This window comes from Rattus norvegicus, chromosome 18, assembly GCF_036323735.1.
Source record: "Rattus norvegicus strain BN/NHsdMcwi chromosome 18, GRCr8, whole genome shotgun sequence".
Taxonomy (NCBI): Eukaryota; Metazoa; Chordata; class Mammalia; order Rodentia; family Muridae; genus Rattus; species Rattus norvegicus.
In genome coordinates this window covers 77,065,329-77,081,695 of record NC_086036.1, presented here as the reverse complement: position 1 = coordinate 77,081,695, position 16,367 = coordinate 77,065,329, and the positions used below count along the sequence as shown (strand labels likewise).

Here is a 16,367-nt window from a genome sequence, read left to right as displayed (position 1 = left end):
ACACACTCAATATACACATACATAAACATATGACACACGACACCCAAACATAGAACACACACCATACACACATGCATATACATGCACAAACTATACACACATACATGCCACATATATATATAAACATACTATACATACACCACAAATACATACACAAACATACTACACACACACATGAACACACACATGCATACACATGCACACAAACTATACAAACACATACATACCACACACATGAACATATACACACACTATACATATATATACACACAAACATACTATATATATACACACACACAAACATACTATACACACACCACACATATATACACAAACCTACTACACCACGCATACATACACAAACATACTATGCACACACATATACACACATGAACACATATAATACACACACTCGCATACACAAACTTACTACATACACCACACATACATACACACAACACAACACATACAAACTCAGTTACTTTTCTGGAACCTAGGACTTGATTTCCAGTAGCTTCTCCAATAAGAAATCATAAGTCCTTGGAAGACAAACAATGGAGGAATGGATGAATCTAGAGTCCCTTAAACTCCCATGAAAGCAGGGAGATAAAAAGAAAGAAAAAGACACACACTGATGGAGAGGTGTCAAGGGTACAAGAGGCCAGCCAGGAGTCACTTGAAAGAGCTGGGACAATTAGAAGAAAGAAAATAAACTATTGAGATTGGATGCAAAGAACACAGTAAATAGCAATGTAAATCAGGAAAATAAATATAAGAACAATGTGCCCAGGTCTCTGTTATCAGTAGGCAGAGAGTGCACAGTCATAAATGTCTGTCTTTAAGAGGCAGCAAGTGGAATGGAGAGACTGAGGCCCTGCAGACTAGCTACCAGTGTCACCTTCAGCACTGATCAACTATTGATAGCACAGAGGCCCTGCAATGGTATGGGCCTCACTCTGAGGAGTCCTTCCTCAAACCAGTAACCCCACTCTATCCACCAAAAAAAGGGGACAGACTGCTCAGAATTGTGCAGACCATCCAAATAAGCAAACTCAGAGCCAACCAAAGGCAGCATGACGCCCAGGAGGAGTCCAGGAGAAAGAGACTTTAGACTTAGTGAAGGAACTTGGAATGCATTATGGATTTAAGGGATAACACGATTTCAGTACTCATAGGTGTGCCCCACTCATATTAAAGGGACTCTCATACTCCCCCCCTTTGAAAATATTTCTGTATATATTCAAATAGTCTATGATTAATAACATTTTTGTAAAACCTAATAGAGCTTGGTCCTCTGGCAATCAGTATCCAACAAGGATTTATATTTTTAGTTTGTAATCAAGAAAGAGATGGCTTTATCCTTTATTATTTTATCTGAAAACTATCTACGTGGGCTTCAGAGAATATAGCATACAAGCCTGCCAATGTTGCTGACATTAACTCCTTTAGATACACACACACACACACACACACACACACACACACACACACACATATGCGTGCTTATGAACACACATGCACACACACTCACAACACACATGTGCTTGCACACACATTCGTGCATATGCCCATGCACGTGCACACGCACACCGTGCACACCTGCACACTCTCACACAGGTTCGGGTGGATGGAGGCTCCATGTGTCTTCAGGGACACACTAGGCAGGAATATTCACATGCTAGCAAAGCAGCAAGACAGGAAAGGTGTCCTAAGGGTCTCCATGCAGCTCTGCTTCGCTCCAAAGCAAGAAGAAAAGCTTGTCTGTGGTCAGGCCTATGCAGCACTTGCCACCTACTTTCCCAGTTTGTCTTACTTGGGGTGGTGGACCCATGGCGGTCTGGAATCCTTTCTCAGTCACACTCCATTTTAGTTTCCGGCTCTCACAGAACCCAACTCATCAACTAGAATAGATGGGCTAGCCAAGGAACTTCAAAGGTCCAACCTGATCTATCTCTCAGAACTCAGTACTGGGATTACAGGCACTCACTAGATTGCCTGGATTTTTATGTCTGTTCTGAGGGTTCAGGACACAGCTCCACCTGGTTGCATATGACAGGTACCTACCCAACTGAGCCATCTTCCCAGGCCTCCAACTCACAATTTTATCAAAATTCTAATTAGAAGAAAATGCAACAATAAGGCTATTCTTCCTATGAGAGAAACATTCAGCCTGTGAGAATTAGGGCATTTTTGAGTTCACTGACTTTTCTTTTAAATCATACTTTATTTCCATGATAACAAACACTCTCTTTCAGATTTTTTTCTCTTTAAACTGATCCCCATTTCAGTGAAATGAAGACATAATCATCGTTGCTCTGGTCCCTGCTTGTTCTGAGTTACAATATATGCCAGATCCTGTGACACTCCCGGGACTCAGTGTCACGCCGAGTAAATTATTCATTATTGCAGAACTGGTGAGACGCAGAACCCAGGCTGGCTTCTTTGAATCTGAGAGCAGGGTCTGGTGTCTGTTTTCAGCTGAATCCCCTTCCTAGCTGCTCTGAGTGGGTCAACAGACACAGACAGTTGGCCCACCTAGGTTAGGGGCAGCAAGCGGCCCTGGCTGTGGGCTCCACTTCTTACTGTTAAATAACATGCACTCCCACTCAGAGGACCGTCGTCACATCCCTTAAATGAGAAGAGACTCGGAATCCCAAAATGCCCCAAAGTTATTCTCAGAGGCAATGTTGTTGGTGACTTATCCTAGATCAATCACCATGGAAGGTCGCCCGTCCTTCTCGGCAATATTTGTTCAGTAACTAATAAAGCTCAGCCTGCGGTCTTTTATATTGGGTTATCATCTCTCCAGGGTGAAACTTAATCCATTTTGCAATGTTTTTCCCCAACAAGACAACATGAGTTTCTCCGTTGGAAAATGAATTAAGTGCTGGGTTTCTAAACATGGGATCTGACGTTGCTCTTGTTACAAAAAAAAAAAAAAAAGCAATTTATTCCCCAAAGGCTTACACCTCGAAGGTTATATAAAAAGGTTCAAATATCAACACTATCCATTTTTCAATTACTGAGCTTCCTAACACCTCTAGCTTTTGATAGATAAGCAGTGGTATCAGTTTCCTTATTCACCATCTTAAAGGTTTCCAATTCCACCGCGCCGGAGAAAGCAAATTTATTGTAATACATTTAGCCACTGCGGAAACAGCGACACAACTGTCCTCCATGACTATAGAATGTATCAAATCGCATCTGAAGGGGTATTGATGAGGCGCCAGATACTAACGATCGCAATTGTAGACAGAGCTGTGAGCATCTCTATAAACAGAAACATACAAGGAGAGGGTAAGGGGCGCCTGGGAAACTATTTTCGATGTGTGGAAGTCCAGAAGCTGTGGGATAACCTGCAAGTCCCTTAGAGAGTTGACGGCGGGCGTACGGTTTTCTATCAAAGAAGAAAATCTTCCTTTTTTCTGTGGTGCAATCAGATAAAAAAAAATAATCACGTTATTTGTATTTTCCTTCTGGTGGTTAAAAGAGATATTTGGAGCAAGTGAGGATTTCTTCTTTGTGAGAACAAATAATGCCTTGATCCCAAGTAACAAAATATTTGGGGCCCGGGGGCAAAATGTTGGGGAAATAGCTCAACCAGAAAAGTGCTTGTAATGTAAGCCTGAGATGCGTCTCCAATTTCCAGGATCCACGTTAAATGCTAAATGCAGGGACATGTGCCTGTAATTCCAACAGGGGTAGCAAAGGCAGGAGGATCTCTGGGGTTTGCTAGCCATTCAGCCTAAAGTACTTGACTAGAGCCCCAAGTTCTAAAGAGACATCCTGTCCCCCAAAATAAGATAGATACCTCCTGAGCACAGAGGTAGTTCTCTGGCTTCCACATGGTTGTGCATGCATGTGCACTTCTGCACAGACTTGCACTCCCATCCATACAGAAACATACGCATGCAAAATCAAAAATAAATTGTCTTTAACTCAAATATGTAACTTGAATACATAACCAAACAATTTTTCATAAAGATAATTTTTATTTCTTTAAAATATTTTTATTTTTAAAACTAAAATGCAATCCCATCTCTGCTTCCCTCTTTTCCTCCCCCACCCAATCCCTTCCTTGTGCTCCCCTATAACCCCTTGAATGTACGGCTCCTTTTCTTTTAACTGGTCCCATGTGTATAAATGCATGCCTATATAAATGTAGCCTGGTGTGTTTATGTTGCTTGTATATGCATGACTTCAGGAATGAACATTTGAAATCAGATAGCCAAGTAGGGGGATTATCCCTGATGATAACGAATTCCCCCTCTGCAGTCCTTAATTGTCTGTAGTTCTTTGTCTAGAGTGGGACCCATGAAATATCCCTGGGCAGGAGACTATGTCTTGTTATTGTCACCGTCCATGTCTTGCTGAGGCAGCCATATTGTTGAGGAACCATACAGTATAGCTTCACCCACCATCATTTCCAGGAGGAACTATCACATAGCAGGCTTTGGTCTTCTGTCTCTTACAATCTACCTTCTTTCCTGACATGCTCCTTGAGGCTTGATTGAAGGATCTGTGCTGTAGATCTACCCACTGGGTCTTGGAGTCGCATGAACAGTTGTTCTCTGGGTTTTGACCAGGTGTCATTTTCTGTTTTGATCTCTAACTGATGCAAAGAAAAGCTTCTTTGATGAGGGGTGAGAGATGAAGGCATATGTGGGTATCAAAAGTACATATTTAGAATTTAGTTAGGAATTATGCTGGCTTGCAGTGGTAGTGGTAGGTTTCCCTCTAAAATCTATGACCTCACCAGTCTTGGAGAGTTGGATAGGTTTCCAGGATCAGTCATGATTGCCTCCTGGTGAACGGGTCTTAAGTCCAATCAGACATCCATTGGTTACTGAGAAGATACGGATCTCAGAGTTGTAGGTTTAAGGATATCTTGGTAGGCTAGTCATGTTGTTCACAGATATTATAGGACTCTCTGTTGCTTCCTTCCTTTGGAAGCTTAGATAGTACCTTATGGTACTATAAAAATTATTCTTCTTGGGGGGTATATTTTCAGGTTAGATTCATCTCTAATTCTCAAAGTTCTGTGTCTGAAATATATAGTATCTTCAACAACATTTCGTACTTGATATCAAATACTATACATACAAGTATATGAGTATATATATTGTGTGTATGTATGTATGTATATACATGCATATAGTTGTATGTCCTCTTCTTAATTATCTTTAGTAACAAAACAAAACTCCTTTGGCCTAGGCAAAGCTCTTTTATCATTGTTCTCCCATAGGAAACAACAGCGGTATCAGGCCATCATGATACCCAAACATTGGGTGGGTACCTTGTGGTAAGCAGTATAATGAGAATGGGATATGGTGTTCATAGGTCTGCTTCATGATTCCCAAGGCTGTCAAGTGTCTGGGGTTGGGCACAAGCTACAAGTTACCAGGGTTTCCACTCCCTGGGGGAAAACCTTGGGCTATCTGCCTGGACACAGCAAACACAGCCAGCCAGCTCACCTGCACCCAAACAGAGTTTGTATTTTGTTTGGTTTCTGAAAAAACTCATGGGCTCAAGGTCTTGGTTTTAAATACTGAGGAAAACAGTGTGGTAGGTGAAAAGGGAGAGGGCAGAGACCAGAGTGGTTTTGAGGAGCTTGGGTTAGGATGTGGAAGGTCAAAGTACAGAGCCATGGGTTTGTTTGAAGGAGAGGACATAGGAGGGCCCTGGCATAAAAGGGACTTCACAGAAGTTCTTGGGTCCAGACACTGAGTTAGAAACATCTCTAGGACAAAGCAAAAATGGGTAGTCAGGTCCTCCTGGATGACTACATCAGAACATAGTCTCCTTGTTAACATGGCCAGAGTCCCACAAGACCTCTGAAGCTCCAGCATCCCAGAGAAGACTGTCCCCAAGCCTGCCAGTGCACTGCCTACCTGCTTCTAAGTGAAACTTTGTTAACATAAAAGTACACAGTCCTGGAGCTGTAGAGGGCCAGGTCCTCAGCCTGTCTTCTGTGCTCGGGCTCTTGTATTTAGAAGCCTGAGGGTAGTGTGTGGAAGAGGAAGGGTCCTTCCTTTGCTCCCCATGGAACTACCAACTGCTTGCCTAGTAGGGAAGTGTGTTATCACTTAAAAGTTAAATCTGTCCTAAACAGAGTGTGCATCTCTTATTTCATGAAGTCTTGAAAAGTGGTGTGTCAATACTAAGTCTACCTGTACCAACAGAAGCCAAGAGCGCAAGTCACCTGGTATGTCTGTAGCCCATGTGAGGCCTTACCAGAACCCTGACTCAAAGCAGGGTCCTCCAACTTCATAGTCAGAGACCATAGGTGCACAGCTCGTCAGAGCCTCTTTATAGGCATTCCCAGGGCTTGGTACCAGCTCCCAGACAGTATTGGTCGTGAGGTGTGATCAGCATGCTCTTGGCTAGACCCAAGTCCTTTTATTCTGAACTTTATGTTCATGTGGAACTGTTCCTTCTTTCCTATAAAGTTTAAGCTCACCTTCACCCTGGTTGGTTTCCTGTTACAGCCATGCCACTCTTGCTTTGGAAAGGTCTTCCCTAATGCTAGAGATGTGTTTTGGTGTGCGTGACTCTGATCCAAGCATCTTCTTGTAGGTTGATGTCATTTTACGGGTGAAGGCGGGTACAGGATAAAACGAGGCCTGTCATTGGACTAGAAGGACAGATGGGCAGGAGAAAAGTTTTAGAGGGCAGAGGAGGCAGGAGTGAGGAGGAGGCAGCCGAAAGAACATGGCGGCAGATACTAAGATTCCTCTCTGCGCATTTGCAGATTGTTAAAACTATTCTTAAGGGAAGGATGTGTATAGGATTTTGTGTTGTCTAGATGGGCAAGCTATATCTTATCAATTGGATCACAGGATATTATGTGATGTGTTCTTTCATGTGGCAACTTAATGAGGTCAAGAGAGTGTATGGTGGCCAGACGCACTGGGCCCAGCATGGAATTGGGATGTGTACGCCTGGAGTGGTGGAAACCAGTCAAAAGAGCTGTGAGTGAGGGCAGGGCAGCCTGACAGGATGCCATGTTGGAATGGCTCGAGGATAGAGGGTCAGAAAGCAGATGGGGGCAGGGGAAGTCACTGAGATAAATTAGCACTAGTTCTAATGGCCGACTAGAGCCAAAACTAGCAAGAGAGAGCGACTGCCAGAGTACACATGGGAATCAGTTCCGCCATTTTTTTTTAATTTTTACCACAACATCTTCTGTGTTCATTGCAGCACTATGTCACTCCAAGTTCCCTAGGCTCCTTCTGCTCCAAGCTCTAACCATCTTTCCTAATCTGTGTATACTAAACTTGCTAATCACAGCCATGGCCAGGCAAGCTGTCACTTCAAGTTGATGCATGTTTTCCTTAGGACTGCCTGTGCTCAAACCTTTCCCATGTGTCCCTTTCCTACCTTCAGCTTCACAACCTCTGATCTTGGCTTACAGGAAACCTCATGGATTCGAGTTTTCCTTATTTGACCTGGTGTCTGGAAACCTTAAGAAAACTAGTGATTAAAAACATGGGACGAGGTTCACACTTCAATGAGGCTGTCTTTTCTCCAGTGGACATTTGATCATCTTCGCCAAGCTTCAGGTGGTGTGTTTGCATAGAATCATCTGTGGGTCCTCGGCTCCGTTCAGCTGCTCTACAAGTCTGATTTTGTGCTTGCATGTGAGTTCGAGGATGTTTTGCCTATTTCTGTGAAGAACTCCTTTGGACTTTTAAAGATTACATTGTCAGTAGATTTTGGTCCTACAGCCAACATCACAGTGTTAATTCAGCTCATGTAGGAGCACGGGAAGTCTCATCAGCTTCTAGTGGCTTCTTTAGTTTCTTTCTTCAGTATTAATTTTCACCAATGATGTCCTTCACCCCCTTGGTTATATTTATTCTGGGGTATTTTTGTCATTACTGGGACTGAAATGGTCCCTCACCTTCTTTCTTAGCACATTCATACTGGAATACAGAAATGTTACTGATTTTCTGGTTCTGTTTTTGTTTGGGGGTATTCTACTGCTTTGATGAAAGTGTTTATTGATTCTTAGATTTTCTGTGGAGTCTGTGAGGTCTTTTCGAAACCAAATGGTGTATACAATAAACCCTCCCTCACAGGTGCTGCTGAAAGACACTACCTACTTAAAAGATTCCATTCCGTGTGGCAGTCTCTCAGAGTCTTACCTGTATTTCTTATGTGAAAACACGAAGCTTGGGAAGATTTGACTTTAATATATAACCTGCTCGATGGATGGGGTCAGAGACAGTTATAAACAACTTGTCGATGGTCCTCCAGTTGTTAGAAACTTTTGTAAAGGGAAAGTGATACATAGATTAATGTTATGCACATGTGGCCATGGGATGGGATGTCCTTGAGCTCAGGGAGACTTAGCTAGGGTGTATATCCACAATATACCCTGCCGTTCATGAAGACCATTTAAGTATCTCTCAGCCCATACCCTAGATATAAGGAGCAGCTGTCATGGGACCTCCTGCCCTGTTACCATTGGTAGGAAGCCACATGTCTTCACATCTACATGGAACTTCTGTGCTTCTGCTGAGAAGACATGAGCTATAACAATTATGGACTGTTGGCACCTGTGTGGAGTATAGTAATTTGTGCTTAGAAGGGAAAATCCCATACTGACTGCTGCAGTGTTACTGCATGTGGACAAGTTCTTATTCCGCCAAGAATTACTAGATTGTGAATTGCTATTTTGCAGCCAAAACGGAAGGAAGAAAGAAAGAAAGAAAGAAAGAGAGAGAGGGAGAGAGAGAGAGAGAGAAAGAAAGAAAGAAAGAAAAAGAAAGAAAGAAAGAAAGAAGGAAGGAAGGAAGGAAAGAAAGAAAGAAGGAAAGAAAGAAAGAAAGAAAGAAAGAAAGAAAGAAAGAAAGAGAGAGAGGGAGAGAGAGAGAGAGAGAAAGAAAGAAAGAAAGAAAGAAAGAAAGAAGGAAGGAAGGAAAGAAAGAAAGAAGGAAAGAAAGAAAGAAAGAAAGAAAGAAAGAAAGAAAGAAAGAAAGAAAGAAAGAGAGAGAGACCAAATTATACATTTAGTAAAAGATCACCTGTGGATTTAAAGTGTAAAATGTAGGAAACTTTGTGTGTATCAGAGTTTTCCTTAAGCCTCCTTTGCCAACACACAACAAAAGCCATGAAGTTCAATGTCTACAGTGTTCTCACATAGGGCTGAGCAATGGCTATAATGTGCCCTCCCATGGAGGGGGCCTCCACAGGACTCACTCAGACCTGAAGTGGAAGCCCTAAACCTCAATGTGCCTGTAGCTTTATCTTAACATCTTAGGCCACCACCTGTCCATGGCATTAATTGATACATTTCCCCCACAATGCTGAGAAGGGGGACTGGGAATATACACAGTAGGTAAAGCTTGTTCCACAAACTCAAGGACCAGAGTTAAGACCCCTAGAACAGACATAAAGGCTAGACATGGTAGGTGTGTGCCTGTAATCCCAGCATTTTTATCAACAAGATGGGAGGCAAAAACAGGAGGCCCCCTTCCTAAAGATGAAAACTCAAACTGCCGGAGGTTAAGAGGCCTGTCAAGATTATATAACTATCAAAGAAACTAGGAACAGAGGGAGATCTATTCAGATGGATTAAACGTGAGATCTTAAAACTGCCAGCTTACATACATACCTGCATAAAATCCATCCTGCCCTACCCATGCCCTGCTCCCCTTCATTCACTCTTCAAATAATATAGATTATGTAACGTGAAAACTATGATTTCCGCCAACGTAAGGATGGAGGAGTTGAATGTTTGGGCAAATCTCCCTAGACACAGGGTGTCTCCCCATGTGCCACCTTAATCATCTTACTCCTCTGTACTCGGCAATGATAGGTACCTCTGTCACCTCCCCTGCATAAGACACCATTGACTTGGCCTCCCCCTGCCTCTCCCAGACCCTTGACCCTGGCCACATTTTCCTAGCAATCGCTATATGGCCCTCCCTGACCTTCATACTTCACCAGCAGGACTGGATAAGTTTTCTGTCTAAGCTTCGGGAGAAGACTTAGGAGAAGGAGAGAAGAGCTGTGAGATACAAGGGGGTGTCTATGTGGTTCCTCTCCAGCCAGTGCTACAGTTCTGTTTGGGATCAGCTGCTGCTCCAACACCAGCCTCTGCCAGAGGTAGAACCTCCAGACAGTGACCTTGATGCATTTGAGCTTTGACTTTGAGAGACCTCTTCTTCTATCCTAAGTTCTTGCCCTTTAGGAATACTACAGGCCAGAAGGCTACCACATACTCCAATTGATATTGTGCTTTACTAGAATGCAGAAGACCCTAGGCTCAATCCCAGCACCACATAAGCCATGTATGAGTTTTGCAACCACCACTGAAATTAATTTTAGGGTGACCTTACCATTCCACTCCTCTATCCATGTCCTGTTAGTGCCAGGAACCTACTCACCTTGGGGTGTTCCAAGTCAGAATACACAAGTGTTCTGACTCCTCGAAGACCTGACTTGAGCTGGACTCCAGGACCTCATTGATTGGCCCAAATCTTAGCCACTGCAGAAGAGGTCAGAAGATACATAGAGAAAACAATCCATGAGGGCTCTCATTTTCAGGATTAGAAACTCCTTCCGTCAACCCAGCAACCCAGCCCCCGTATCAGTTTCGCCTTCGTGTTTCTCACAGTGATTTATACAACCACAATTCCTAGGCCAATTCCAGAAAGACATCTAACCTGCAGCGATTTTTCCATAACTCACATTTTTTTTTCAATTCGGGTCTGAAAAAAAAAATCACTTCTCATAGCTCTGGAGTTGATCCACTTAAATCTTCGTCTGGATAAACCACAGGATGTGTGGTACCTCCCAAGTCACTGTACCCTCATCCTTCTGAAAGCCAATGAGTTCATCATAATTAATGCTATAGAACAAACCCTGCATATAGTAATTAACCACATATTGTTAAGTGCCATCAAAAATGCACGGCGTTTAATTAGGTTGAAACAACATTCCCTGTATATTACAGAGTGGGCTAATGATGCCCTTCACGGGACCATTCTTCAGCAGGAAGCACTTTCGCTAACAGTCTTTTAATGTATTTATTAGGACTTCAATAATATTGAAGTAGTGCATGAGCAATTTAGCTTGAATATTCCATTTCAATTAAACATTTGACCTCTTTGAACTCTCCGGATTCTTCAGAGCAGAGATGGGCTTGCAGTCTTGTAGTCTGTGGTACAGTATGACACAGTGGCCCTAGAACACCGTACTTTAGCACCTAAGGAAGATGCTTTGAGCAATGAAGACTCCAACTTAGCCCTCTTAAAGTTTCCAGAGAGTGAGACCAGCCACAGGGTCACCCAGAGTCAAGAGTGAAAATTTTGGTGATATCCAGTATGTGATACAAGAATTCAATGTCCCCACCCAACATTCTTCCTCCAAACCTGTTGGTAAGCCTGCCTTGTCTCCAAGTGGCTTTTTTCTTCTATGAAATAGGATAATATTGCTTGATTTGTTGTACTTCCTGCCACTCCCGTGAGTCTATATTAGTTTAAATGTATATGTTAATGAATGGTGCTCATTGAGAATGACTACAGAGAAACATGGGATTGCAACAAAGGACAAAGAACTGCGTTTCTATTATTCCAGGAAGAAAACGCAACTTCATAATCACTTATCCTGGTCCTTAACCATCACTGCAGAAAAATGTTATCTATAAATAAATGGCACTGGCAGGCGAATAGAACTCTGAATAAATCAGCATGGGAAGAAATCCCAGTGGATAAAAACAGCTGCTTAGACCGCACATCTGATCATCTGTCCCTCACACGTTGGTTTCCTCTGTTTGTGTCTACCATGCAGGTGAGGAGGCTCCAGGCATGATGTGCCCAGGGTCAATCCCTGCTCCTGGGGAAATGTAGCAGTAGAAGGAAAGTCCTCTGCTCCCAGTGCTCTGTTAGAACAAGGTCCATGAGTCAGAACTGTGTATGTCTGAGCATGAGAAGAGAGAAAAAGGAAGGGAGGAGAGAGAATGAGAGACAGATGGACAGATGGATTGACAGATGGTCAGAGGGTAGAGTGAGGAGATGGCCCAAGTATCTGCAGTGCTGTAGAAGCTCATCCAGGATCCAAGACTGGAGGTGCCTTGTATTCTGGTAGCCCCGAGCCATTCCTCAGGAGGTGGCTGGCACTAGCTGCTGAGTGTCTTCACACGCTCAAGTCTCACATACTCCTGCTTCTCACACTGCTGCTTCTCACACTCACACTTCACACACTCACGCTTCACACACTCACGCTTCACACACACTTCACACACTCACGCTTCACACACTCACGCTTCACACACTCACGCTTCACACACACTTCACACACTCACGCTTCACACACACTTCACACACTCACACTTCACACACTCACACTTCACACACACTTCACACACTCACGCTTCACACACTCACGCTTCACACACACTTCACACACTCACGCTTCACACACTCACACTTCACACACTCACGCTTCACACACTCACGCTTCACACACTCACGCTTCACACACTTCACACACTCACGCTTCTCACACTCACACTTCACACACTCACGCTTCTCACACTCACGCTTCACACACTCACGCTTCACACACTCATGCTTCACACACTTCACACACTCACGCTTCACACACTCACGCTTCACACACTCATGCTTCACACACTTCACACACTCACACTTCACACACTCACACTTCACACACTCACGCTTCACACACTCACGCTTCTCACACTCACGCTTCACACACTCACGCTTCACACACTTCACACACTCACGCTTCACACACTCACACTTCACACACTCACGCTTCTCACACTCACGCTTCACACACTCACGCTTCACACACACTTCACACACTCACACTTCACACACTCACGCTTCTCACACTCACGCTTCACACACTCACGCTTCACACACTCATGCTTCACACACTTCACACACTCACGCTTCACACACTCATACTTCACACACTCACGCTTCACACACTCACGCTTCTCACACTCACGCTTCACACACGCTTCACACACACTTCACACACTCACGCTTCACACACTCACACTTCACACACTCATGCTTCACACACTCACACTTCACACACACTTCACACACTCACACTTCACACACGCTTCACACACTCATGCTTCACACACTCACGCTTCACACACTCACGCTTCACACACGCTTCACACACTCACACTTCACACACTCATGCTTCATCCTTGCTCTCTTGGCTCCTCCTACACTAAGCAGTGCTCCCGTTGGATAAAAGTCTAGAACCAGGCAGCTCCCCTTCTACACCATTGCAAATCATGCTGGAGACTCTGCTCCACAAGTCTTACCTCACCACCCAATTCCATGGCCCTGCTGGGAGGCAGGTATGTGCCTGGGCTGCTGGCACTTGTAACCTTGATAGTTCCCAAGTCCCACAGATGAGCTCTGTGACTGATGTCCTGGCATCCTATCTACTTGAGGCCTGGAAAATGGGTGACCAGTTGCCCTCAGTTTCTCCAGAGTGTTCTGTGCTGCAGGCCTATTCCTTCTACTATGATTGCAATCTCAATGGGATATATGAGATAGAGAAATATGAAATATACATGAGCTCTGTATCTATACATACATACATATATACATATATGCATATAAATAAATTCAAGAGCCTCATCCCTTTTGTTGAGTAAGCCTTCCCATTTTCTTTCTCCATCACACTATAAACAGAGAGGAGGAAGCAGGCTGTATTCACAACACTGCTCTGAGAAGTGCAGGCTCCGTTTCCTCTGGGAACGGACTCCAACTCTCCCACCTATGAGCTTGTGAAAATAAAATCTCAAGCATTGTGGGGGCCGGGGAGAGAGCTCGGTAACTAAAGTATCTGTAGCTCAAGGAGGAAGAGCTGAGTTCAGATGCTGGACTGGGTGTGGCAGTGCAAACCTGTAACCTCGGCGCTGTGGGGAGCTTGTGCAGACACATCTCTGAGATTCACTAGCCAGTCTAGATTCCTGAAAGGGAAAACTCTAAGTTTGTTGAGACAGCCTATCTCAAAGAACGGGTGGAGAACAATTGAGAAAGATGCCAGTTCCTAGCTTTCACAGCACTGGTGAGCATAGTTGCATACATGTGGGAAGTGCGCGCACACACACACACACACACACACACACACACACACACACACACCGCTCCAAGGTACAATGGAAGGAGAGAGAGAAGATGAACTCTTTATTTTCCCTGTTCCTAAAAGGCAAGTGGGGGAATAGAAGGCTCCGTTATTCAAGGTGAAAGGGGGGTGGATACATATCTAATTCACAATCGGCCCCACCGGAGACACGAGGTTCCTGTGAATCATCACACGGCTTTACCTTCAGAGCAATTCTATCTCCCGAATGCGTGATAATCTGATGCGGACACAACAGCCCGCCTCAGGAAAGATGACGTTAGGAGTAGAGAATGGCTGCTTTTGTTTTTGTTGCTGCTTTCTTTTCCCCAAACAATGAGGGTCCTGGGTGTCTGAGGTGTGGAATTTCAGCAGCATGACATCGGGCTTTGATTTGTTGTCCTATTCAGACTTCGATTTCGTTGTTAAGACCCGTCAATTTCATTTACTTGGTGTCCCAATCGCTCACACTGCTTAGCTATGGATGCCGCAGAGTCCTGGGGCGGCTTTGTTCCACCTCCTCCGTTTCTGCAGCAGCCTTCCCATTGGCCCACTTCCACTCGCAAGATCTAAATTTAAGCCCGAGTCAAGTCGTTCTTGGTGCTTAGTTACTTCCTAGCTGCACAGATCAATCATGTTTAATTGACTTTAATTGTATATGAGCTATTTGGTCTCACAATGGTCACGTGGTCAGGTATTCTTCAAAGGCTGTGACAATGGGGACCTCCACCAAACCACACAGGACATACCCGTCTTTTCCCACCACTAGAGCCCTGCTAGAAAAGACACCTCACCTACAGCTTGACACACCATTGCATGAGTTCTGCTTGTGATATTTTAAGACAGTAAAAGTGCAGGGGACTTGGAGGATAGCCAGCTCAGCGGGTGAAGTACTTACCCATGAAAGCACGTGGCACAGGTTATAATAAGTTTGATACCTTGAACCCCAGTTGAAATGTCAAGTGTGGAAGCGTGTGCCCATAGTTCCAGCACTGGGCAGGCCCACACAGGTGAGCCTTTGAGCTTACGATCCACCTAGCAAAAGAGATGAATACCAGGTTCAGCAAAAGAACTTGTTTCAAAACGTAAGGTGGACGGAGATAGAGGAAGGCAGGCAGTATCAACCTCTTGCCTCTACAGATGTATGCACAGATACACACATACAAACACATACATACACACATATACACATACACATATACACATATAAATATACACATACACATACATACACACATATACATATACACATATAAATATACACACACATACACATATATACACACATATACACATATACATATATACATACACATACATACACACATATACACACATACACACATATATACACATACACACATACACACATATACATACACATATACACAGACACACACTCATACACACAGACACACAGACACATACATATACAAATACACACACATGCACACACACTCACACAGATGTTTACACCCTGAGGACATCACTACCAACGCAGGAAAGCGCCACGGGAAATAATGACTTGTCAACATGTCAAAATCCGCACTGAGAAACAGGTTACATGATCTGGCGCATGATGCTGGCAGTGGGTACCTTTAAGTGGAAGAAGTTCCTTTCAATCATTCATTATCTCTCAGGAGAATATTTTGTAATCAGAGAATTTAAAAACTATTCTGAGCTAGGTGAAAAGGAGGAAGATGAATATTTTGTTAGCTGTTAGCAGAGGGGTGCTGCTCACAGGACACGAATTCTTCCTGCTTGCAAAGACTCCACCCTGGCTCACCCAAGCATGGACCCTGGCGACTCTTCTGACTGACTTTGGGACAAACCCCTGTTTACTTGGACATCATCACCCCTGGAAGCCAGTTCCTCACTTCTAGCCATGGGCTATGATTGCCTTTGCCTTTCATTCCCATCTCTATGAGAACTCTCTAGACATTCCTTGCAGGCTTGTAGAGCATGAGTGAGCCAGGGGAAAGGTCCCTGCATGGCTGATCTAGGAGCCCCCCTGTCACAGAGGGTTGAGGGACCATCTAGAGACCGGGCTCCACTTTAGAAATCCTCTGCATCTATAGTTGTAGCAGGGGACAGTTGCAGCAGGGACAGCCACCAGTCTCCAGAGGCACAGAGAGAGATGGAAAGCCTCCCACCCATGCAAACTTGGTGTTTTCAAGAAAAGTACCACAGAAGAGACCACCCAGACCAAATGCTGCACAGGTCATTTATTACCACCA

The 16,367-nt window shown here is 44.1% G+C and overlaps 1 long non-coding RNA gene across 2 annotated transcripts in view; it reads right to left on the bottom strand.

Moving 5' to 3' along the window:
- Nucleotides 1–4,061: 4,061 nt before the first annotated feature.
- Nucleotides 4,062–16,367, bottom strand: part of LOC120098157 (uncharacterized) — a 47,747-nt gene continuing 35,441 nt past the window's right edge. The window contains exons 4-5 of one of the 2 annotated variants that reach the window (XR_010059910.1): nt 15,029–15,165; nt 4,062–10,827 (exon numbers count right to left, since the gene is read on the bottom strand). This is a non-coding gene — a long non-coding RNA (uncharacterized LOC120098157). Of the gene's footprint in view, nt 15,166–16,367 lie in introns of both variants that reach the window. The other variant, XR_005496197.2, reaches the window with a different exon arrangement.